General features: G+C 42.5%; 1 non-coding gene across 1 annotated transcript; it reads left to right on the top strand.

Moving 5' to 3' along the window:
* The first annotated feature begins 6,862 nt into the window (after positions 1–6,862).
* Trnat-ugu (transfer RNA threonine (anticodon UGU)) lies at positions 6,863–6,937 on the top strand. The gene has a single exon. It is a non-coding gene; the product is annotated as a tRNA-Thr (tRNA).
* The last annotated feature ends 1,420 nt before the right edge of the window (positions 6,938–8,357 follow it).

The following is an 8,357-nucleotide window of genomic DNA, read 5'->3' as shown; positions in this document are numbered from 1 at the left end:
AAATCGTAAAAGTCGTGCATCATTGTGTTTTTAAAAAGCGTTTCTTATTGTCATCTCTTTTTATGTATTTTAAACCATCTATCGCTTGTGTAACCTGTGGCTACAAGTCCATTCCCTTTATGGTGTAATCGAAATAATAAACAACGCAAAAAAGTGTGGGTCAATTTCTTCCTCATTTTTCGGAACTTCTGATAATAGTAAATCGTTGGCTCTTTGAGGGCGTGGTAGGTACATACAAGAGATTAGTGTAAGATTAGAATTTGGGTTAGATGTAGTGCCAGGAGGTTCTGTTTCTATCTGGCTAGCTTCAGAGTACTTCACCATCTACTAAGTGATGCGTTTCATTGTGAATGGTGTGTTCTGTGCTAGGTCTACCCTTTACTGCACAATGCTGTTCCTTCGATGCTATTAAAACCAGGATGTTATCAAAATATATGCACAGTGGCAGACTGGAGTCTGCAGAAATATTTCCAGTGGTGGGGAGGGGGGAAGGCGCGTCGGGGCTGGAGTGCATGATTCTGAAACTGGCACTCTGTGTACAAATCAGCTGGTCAGTTACGAGGTGCATCAAGCTACAAGACCCTAACTCTATAAGCGCTACAACTGGTCAAAGCTAAGGTTTATCAGTATTGTGGAGAATTCTTATCTGGAAGAGTATACTGTAGCGAATAAAAACTCTTTACTCCAGATTCCAGGGAGGGTTGGGGGCGATGGGTGAAAGTGCCCTTTTGCCTATCCTCCACTCCCCACCTCCTCCCCTCCCCCTCCCCTTCCCCCTCGCGGACGCCAATGGCTGGCCCGTTCATTTTGAGAACATCAGAGTTGCAGTAACCTTTCTGAGAAACTGTTCTAGATGTCCTTGCGCGTCAATCTTACCACTCACAACAGCAGTGGGAATGTCGGTTATCGCTCAAACAACTGGTTTTCGGCTCTTATCAGTTTCCCAACCCTTCTTTAAGCTAATTGTTAAAGCCCGTCACAATACCAGTTCTTGTAATAACCGATTTTCAGTCTTTTATTTACATTATTTTCTCTAGTAAACGTAGAAATTAAACAAAGATTAAACAATTTTTACTTTCTCAGTTTCTTGATAAATGGAATCAAAATGTCAAATTAAATACCCTTATGATGACCTGCAGCCGTTCAGAACGAAATTAGAATTATATTAATACCGTCAGCTGCTCACGTGTGTCGATATATATCAACGGCGACAGGTGACAATGTGTGCACGTCTGGGACTCGAACCCGGGATCTCCTGCTTACATGGCAGGTGCTCTGCCCATCTGAGCCACCGAGGGCACAGACGATAGTGTGACTGCAGGTACTATCTCGCGCACGCCTCCCGCGAGACTCACATTCTCACCTTGCATGTCCACACACTACATTCGTAGTGTCCCACACCGACACACTCATTACTCGTGGAACACATTCTTACCAAGTCCAGTTCGGGGAATACGTGTGCATCTTCACAGAAGAAGGTCATGGCTGGTATTGCCAGAACCATATACTTATATTGATATGGACATGTCTTCCACGAGGAATGAGTGTGTTGGAGTTGGACTCTACGACTGTAGTGTATGGACATTCAAGGTGAGAATGTGAGTCTCGCAGGAGGCGTGCGCGAGATAGTCCCTGCAGTCGAACCATACACTGTGTCCTCTGTGCCTCAGATGGATAGAGCGTCTGTCATTTTAGCAAGAGATCCCGGGTTCGAGTCCCGGTCGCGGCACACATTTTCACTTGTCCACGTTGATATTTATCAACGCCCGCAAGCAACTGACGGTATTAATATAATTCTAATTTCTTTAAATTAAATAGTCAAATAAAACTTTGTCCGATCTTCGCTGCTGGCGAGTGCTTCTATACTACAGAAAACTGGCAATATTATCCTACTGATTATAGTTTTTAGAAGCTCTGCTCAAAAATTATATTGTAATCGGTTATCACAGCACTATGCAGGCATTACGTATAGTCCAGCGATAAAGAGTGAAAACTGCGGCAGGAGAACTCTCTTTTTCGTTTTAATTTCTCTGTTTTTAAGGGCTAAAAGCAGATAACGGCATACTACGTAGACACAGCAGCAGATCAGGCACTTTCTACTTTTATCCAGAACTATGAATGATTTGTTAAATTTTCACTTTTTTCCTTGTATGATGTCGCAAGTCGACCAAATCTAACTTTGTTCTTCACTCGTACCGCATATCGTAAAATACTTCCAGACTTCCAGATGGTGCCATTCTATGTTACAACTGACGTTCGACAACAGCGAGAAACTGTGTCCAGTCTCGCGCTCTGCTTGTATAACAGGCACAGTATTGTCTCGGCAATGTTGGACCAATCCATTTGTTGCTCGTTTCTATCAGCAGTGTTATTAAAGTGGCATACATAACTTTTCCCATTTTTTTCTGTAATAACGCCGTATTTCAGTGCTATGGAAATCTTACGAATAAAAAATACTCGTCTTTTTTTAAAAAGGTTTATTTGAAAACTAAAAATTTTACTACGACATCTGTGGCTAATTGATATATCTGTTTTTACGTGGTTATCAGGAAAAAATGAAAAGATACTTGTTATAACCGAGAGCAAACAAATACTGAAAGACATCGGTTATTCAGAACTAAAATACCCATGTCGTTTTAACTGATCGGTTTTTCTATCTATAAACTGCAGTGTCGCCATAGAAAAGTGTGTCGCTCCATCAATGTCCATAGCAACTTTGAGATATGTGTTTATGCGCAATATCGGCAAATGGAAACACGAAGAGGTAATAAGCACCTTAGCGATAGAATTTATTTCACAGTCAGAAAAGTCGAGTGACAGGCAAGACTGAATCACTGTAATAGAAATTATATGGAAAGCTGTGTAAGGGAAAATTTCCAGTTCTTTCGTGGATTCCAAAATTGAAGCAAATTCCGGGACACCAAGGTGACATAGTCTTATACGGATAGTATTCCATGACTAACGTAATTGGCCCATATACTGTACTGGTATACGGATAATATTACACGACTAACGTAATTTACCTGAAATAATTTACAAACATGTTACTGTAACATTCGCTACTACTCATTACGCTAATTCACCTTCAGCCATTAAGCGCAAATCTCAGTTATGATACGTGCGCCAAACAAAAATTTATCAACCTAGTAACTCAAGACAACTACAAACGATCATTGTGTGCAAAATAAATAGAACACTTCATAAGAAGAACATGACGGGTTTGAATCATTCCCACCGCAAAGGATGAAAAATTCAGGCTCGCACACAAGACCACTTGATAACTAACCAGAAATTCAGATTAGTTGTAGCTTCGGTGACAATCGCCTTTTTTACATTTTCCCCGTAAACTAGATAATTATGAAACGTAAGCAACTACTGTAAAATATCTGCGGCAACGGCCTTGCCGCGGAGGTTGCATCGGTTCACGTGGGATCACCGAAGTTAAGTGCGTTGTCGGGCGTTGAAGGCACTTGGATGGGTGATCATCCAGGCTGCCATGCGCTCTTGCCATTTCTCGGGGTGCACTCAGCCTCATGATGCCAATCGAGGAGCTACTCGACCCAATAGTAGCGGCTCCGGTCAAAAAATACCAACATAACGACCGGGAGAGCAGTGTGCTGACCCCCGCCCCTCCTGTTCGCATCCTCCACGGATGATGACACGGCGGTCGGATGGTGCTGTCCCAGTAGGTCACTCGTGGCCTGAAGACGGAGTGCTTACAAAGCAAACTACTCTCCAGTGGATGGTCGTACTACTGAGACCTTGATGCCTGGCATCAATAACAGATGGCAGCACAAGAGGTTGGCTTACGCCTACTGCCGAATTTTGCGATCTGTCGTAAGCCTGCGTAAGCACGTAGGGCCTTCCGTCTTAAGTGCAAGCATATCCATTGCGTTTTCTGTCACGCGACTTGAGTGGAATATTTCATTATTTCTGAAATTTTATAGAAATGTTTTTCGTTGTATATCCTCACCATCGGTACTGAATTTACTGTAAAATTACTTGCTCACTTTTCGGAACTTCCGTTCATAGTAAATCGATACTATTTGAAGCCGTGGTAGACACGAGTCTAGTGTGCTTCACCTTCAGCACCTTCTGTGTCAGTCTCGGTTAATATGTCGCTGATTTCACAACGAACAGTTCGTTGTCTACTGAGTATACTGTCTGTTGCACGACACTATCCCTCCCACGCTGCTAAATGTAGGTCGTCGGCAAAATATGACTGCAGTGGAACAAGGGCGTCTGCAGAAATTTCCCCAGGAGGTGGTGGTGGCATTGGTAGTGGTGTGTGTGTGTGTGTGTGTGTGTGTGTGTGTGTGTGTGTGTGTGTGTGGAGGACTATTACTATGAAACTCACACAGTCCAGACCGCCAAGGAAAATAAACCTTGAGATTTGGAAAGAGTGTTGATCTTATACCGCTTATACTGCATATTTCAAAATTCCACCTCTAAGGGGGAGACACAGGACATGAAAGGATTTCTGAATCATGTAGCTATTAAGGTAATTTTGAAGCTAGGCATACGAACATTTGTATCTGGTTTCTAGGTCAGAAATAAAGAAATATGTGTTCCAGTATCTTTGGGAATTTAACCTCTATGAGGTGAAATAGTGGATGAACATTTTATTTTGAGATAAATAATTATGGAAGAACTATGAAAGTATTTTTAAGGCTACATCTACGAAAATTGGTATTTGACTTCAAGGCTACAAATAAGAAAATACGTGTTTCGGTGTTTTTGGAAGTTCAACCCCTAAGGGGATGAAATAGAGTGAGCTGGTGCGTTTCTGGCACCAGTTTCCGTCGATCGTTGTTTCGATCTTTGAGTCGCGGTCCAGAGGACACTGCTCCCTAAGCGACTGTAGTAGTTCTCTGTGCAGCCCAACATCGGGCTTACCACGCTTACACTGGACACAGTTGTCAACAAATCGCCTGCCATCGCGATATAGGTTGAGCCAAAACATGTATTCCTGAACTCGGTTCAAGCTCTTGAAGAACCCCAAATGACCCCCGTCCGCCGACTCGTGGAAATATCTGAGTGCCATGCTAACTCGTTCCTGTGGAATACAGACCTTCACTTGGCCACGGTTGGCTCCCCCTTTACACAAGAGGCCCGCACGAAGGCAACAGCTAGTGACGACGTCGCCATCCACAAACTGCTGCATATTCGGTCCCCACCCGGCGTCCTCGGCCTGTTTGCCGGCTAAGTCGAAGAAGAAGCCGGGTGTCTCGGAGAGAAGGAAATTCACCCCCAGATCCGGCTCCACGTTTCTGAAATTGGTTCATTATGAAAGCATTATGAAAGCATATCTGACAATTCGTATTCGGCTAATCTGTTACAATTTTTAAAAACTACGTGTTTCACTGGTTTTTAACTTCGAACATAAGGGGATGAAAATTTTAATGAAATATTTATTGCGTTATATTAAAATATTTTAAATCTGCATCTACGAAAACCGGTATTTCACTTCTCAATTAGATATAAAGAAATATGCGTTATACAAACAAGAATACAAACTGCTTGATTAACAAAAACCTTGGACCCCAGCTGTCAGCATTGCTTTTTGGTCATTCAGCAAAAGACCATGCTTCAACGGCGTTAAGTTTAGAAAAGTTTAGAAAGTGTTGCAGTTTATAAAAGACATAAAAAAAACGATTAAAGAAAAAATGCTTTGCAGGCCATGAACGGTCTAAGTAAGTAAAGAAGCGGATGATAAGCTAGCTATTTATGCAAATAAGTTGGTCAGTTTAAGTTCCGAGACATGTCATGCAGCAGGAACGGAATCCTATATTTGCTACGATTGGCTAAAGGAAAAGTTTTGCAGAATCACGCGAAATCACTTCTGCAAGTGGCTGAGAATCTCGTAATGAATAAAAATTCTGTACTGAGAATTCCAAGGTGGGAGAGGCGAGATTCCTCCCCCCCCCCCTTCCCCCTTCTCAGAATCCTATCCTTCTTTACCTACAGCAAAAAATAAATAAATAAATAAAACTAGAGAAATTTCTACTGTGAAACTATTTGCATACAAGAGAACGGCCATTAAAATTTAACTCTTCAAAGTTTTAAGCCCTGCCCCGTTCGAAAATTCAATTTCTTTGTAGTTGCATTTTTTAAAGGTGTACTTGTCTAGACTCCTGGAACGGAAAGGTTTTTTTTTTTAATCCGTGCTTTACAAAAGTTTCTACAGTCCATTGTTTGAAGCAGTGTCACGGCTGCCATGAGCCGCGCGGGGTACCCGCCATGTGTCCAACGCCTTGTCACGGTTCGCGCGGCTCCCCCCGTTGGAGGTTCGAGTCCTCCCTCGGGCATGGTTGTGTGTGTGTTGTCCTTAGCATAAGTTACTGTAAGTAGTGTGCAAACATACGGACTGATGGTTCAAATGGCTCTGAGCACTTTGGGACTTAACATCTGAGGTCATCAGTTTCCTAGAACTTAGAACGACTTAAACGTAACTAAATTAAGGACATCACACACATCCATGCTCGAGGCAGGATTTGAACCTGCGACCGTAGCGGTCGCGTGGCTCCCGACTGAAGTGCCTACAACCGCTCGGCCACATCGGCCGGTCTATCATGTATTCTAGAAGAGCTGCACGGTCGTCAGTGGCGCCTGTTCTTTCTAGAACAGTTACTATCTTCATATCTATGGTTAAACGTCACCCAGCCATTGACCTTCGTCTGTGCGAATGCGCACAGGCTACCGGAAATCTTACGGGAATCGTCACCTTAGTGTGAGCCAGTAATGAGTGGATGGACAAATACCTATTAAGTACATTACGTAATCGGATTGTGGGCGGTTCGGGGTGTGAGTCTCACGGGAAGCGTGCGAGGGATAAATTCCTGCAGTCGTGCTGTTCATTTGTGCCCTCGATAGCTCAGATGGACTGAGCGTCTGCCTTGTAAGCAGGAGATCCTGGGTTCGAGTCCCAGTAGCGGCACACTTTTCAGCTGTCCCCATCGAAGTATATCAACAATTAATTATCAGTTGTGTAGGTGATTCGATGAACCCTTTGCCAGGCACTTAAATGTGTTTTGCAGGGTATCCATATAGATGTAGATGATAACTCGTCCCGTGTCGCACTTGCTCAAAAGGATTCATACTGCAGAATGCATGCAAACATACTCACCGAAAATACGGACGAATATCAAGTGCAGGCTGCCGAGTGCTGCATATCCAGCTTAGACAGATCGGCTTTTCCTGCCAAGAAGAACAGGAAGTTGCTGTCTAGGAACAATCAGAGGTAGAGGAAGGGCTGATAAATACTCCTTGAATTGCAGACTAAACGTAAATAACGAAAATACATTTTTGGTAAAAATTGGTCAAAACAATCGTTTGCCCTCCGTATTGGATTAGCTGTTTTGAATATTGAAAATCTGACTTCAGATTCGTTTTCAGCGACATTAAGAATATATGTGTAACACTCAGTTCATGCAAATCGAAGTAATAATATAACTAAATGTTTTCCCTAAACTTTGAACACTTTTTTTTTCGAGTAACGATTTTCTCAGAACGGCATGCAGCATAAATTAAAAGTGGTTCGATCTCTTAACTTCTACCTCTGACCCCTAAAAGTAAACACTTTTCTTAGGAACTTATAGCTATAATATGACATTTGTTAATATTAACTAATTTTTGTGTAGGCATAAGGAGTGAAACAAACCCCTCAAAATCGAACTCAAAGTTCGAATTAGCACTGTATCGTTAAATTTAAGGTTGTTTCATTGCGGTTAGGTATGCGCTCCCATTAATTTTATGTATTATCGACTGATGTTATCCATTTTCAAGTTCAGAGAAATAATGTAGTATCAACTGATGTTTCCCATTTTTGAATTCAGGTAACATCTGAGGTGCCACACTGCACGCACTCTGCGTACTCCAGTCTCGCAAGCCCTTGATCAAATCATAATTACGGGCGCCATTTTTTATTGAAAATCTAAAATTAAGCTCATAGTATTGTCACTCGTAATTCCCAAACAGATCGTTCGAATGTATTTTCATTGTCTCAAAAAAAATTTCAAATTTACCCTTTTTTGCTCATTTGTATGAGAACCTGGCCGTAACGCCGGAATATAGTCACGAGATTTTTTTTCAGAGACGCTGTACGTTCGCGAGAAGACTTTCGTTCTGCGCGTGTCGAAGGACATTCCTCAGATATTACTGTGTGTGTGCTACTCAGTCGTGCCATTTAAGTGTACATCTTTGCATAGTTTTCCTTTCACGATGTAAACAGTGTTCCGCTCAGTTGCTAACTGGCCAGTGAGTGGTTCCGAAGGTGTCGGATGTGCGGTGCGTTCGGTCTGCTAGGACAACAGCAGACTGGCGTGGTGCGATGGCAGAAGCAGACACTGAGGGAGCTA

This window comes from Schistocerca gregaria, unplaced genomic scaffold (genome assembly GCF_023897955.1).
Source record: "Schistocerca gregaria isolate iqSchGreg1 unplaced genomic scaffold, iqSchGreg1.2 ptg000397l, whole genome shotgun sequence".
Lineage (NCBI taxonomy): Eukaryota > Metazoa > Arthropoda > Insecta > Orthoptera > Acrididae > Schistocerca > Schistocerca gregaria.
This window is presented reverse-complemented; position numbering and strand designations above follow the sequence as displayed.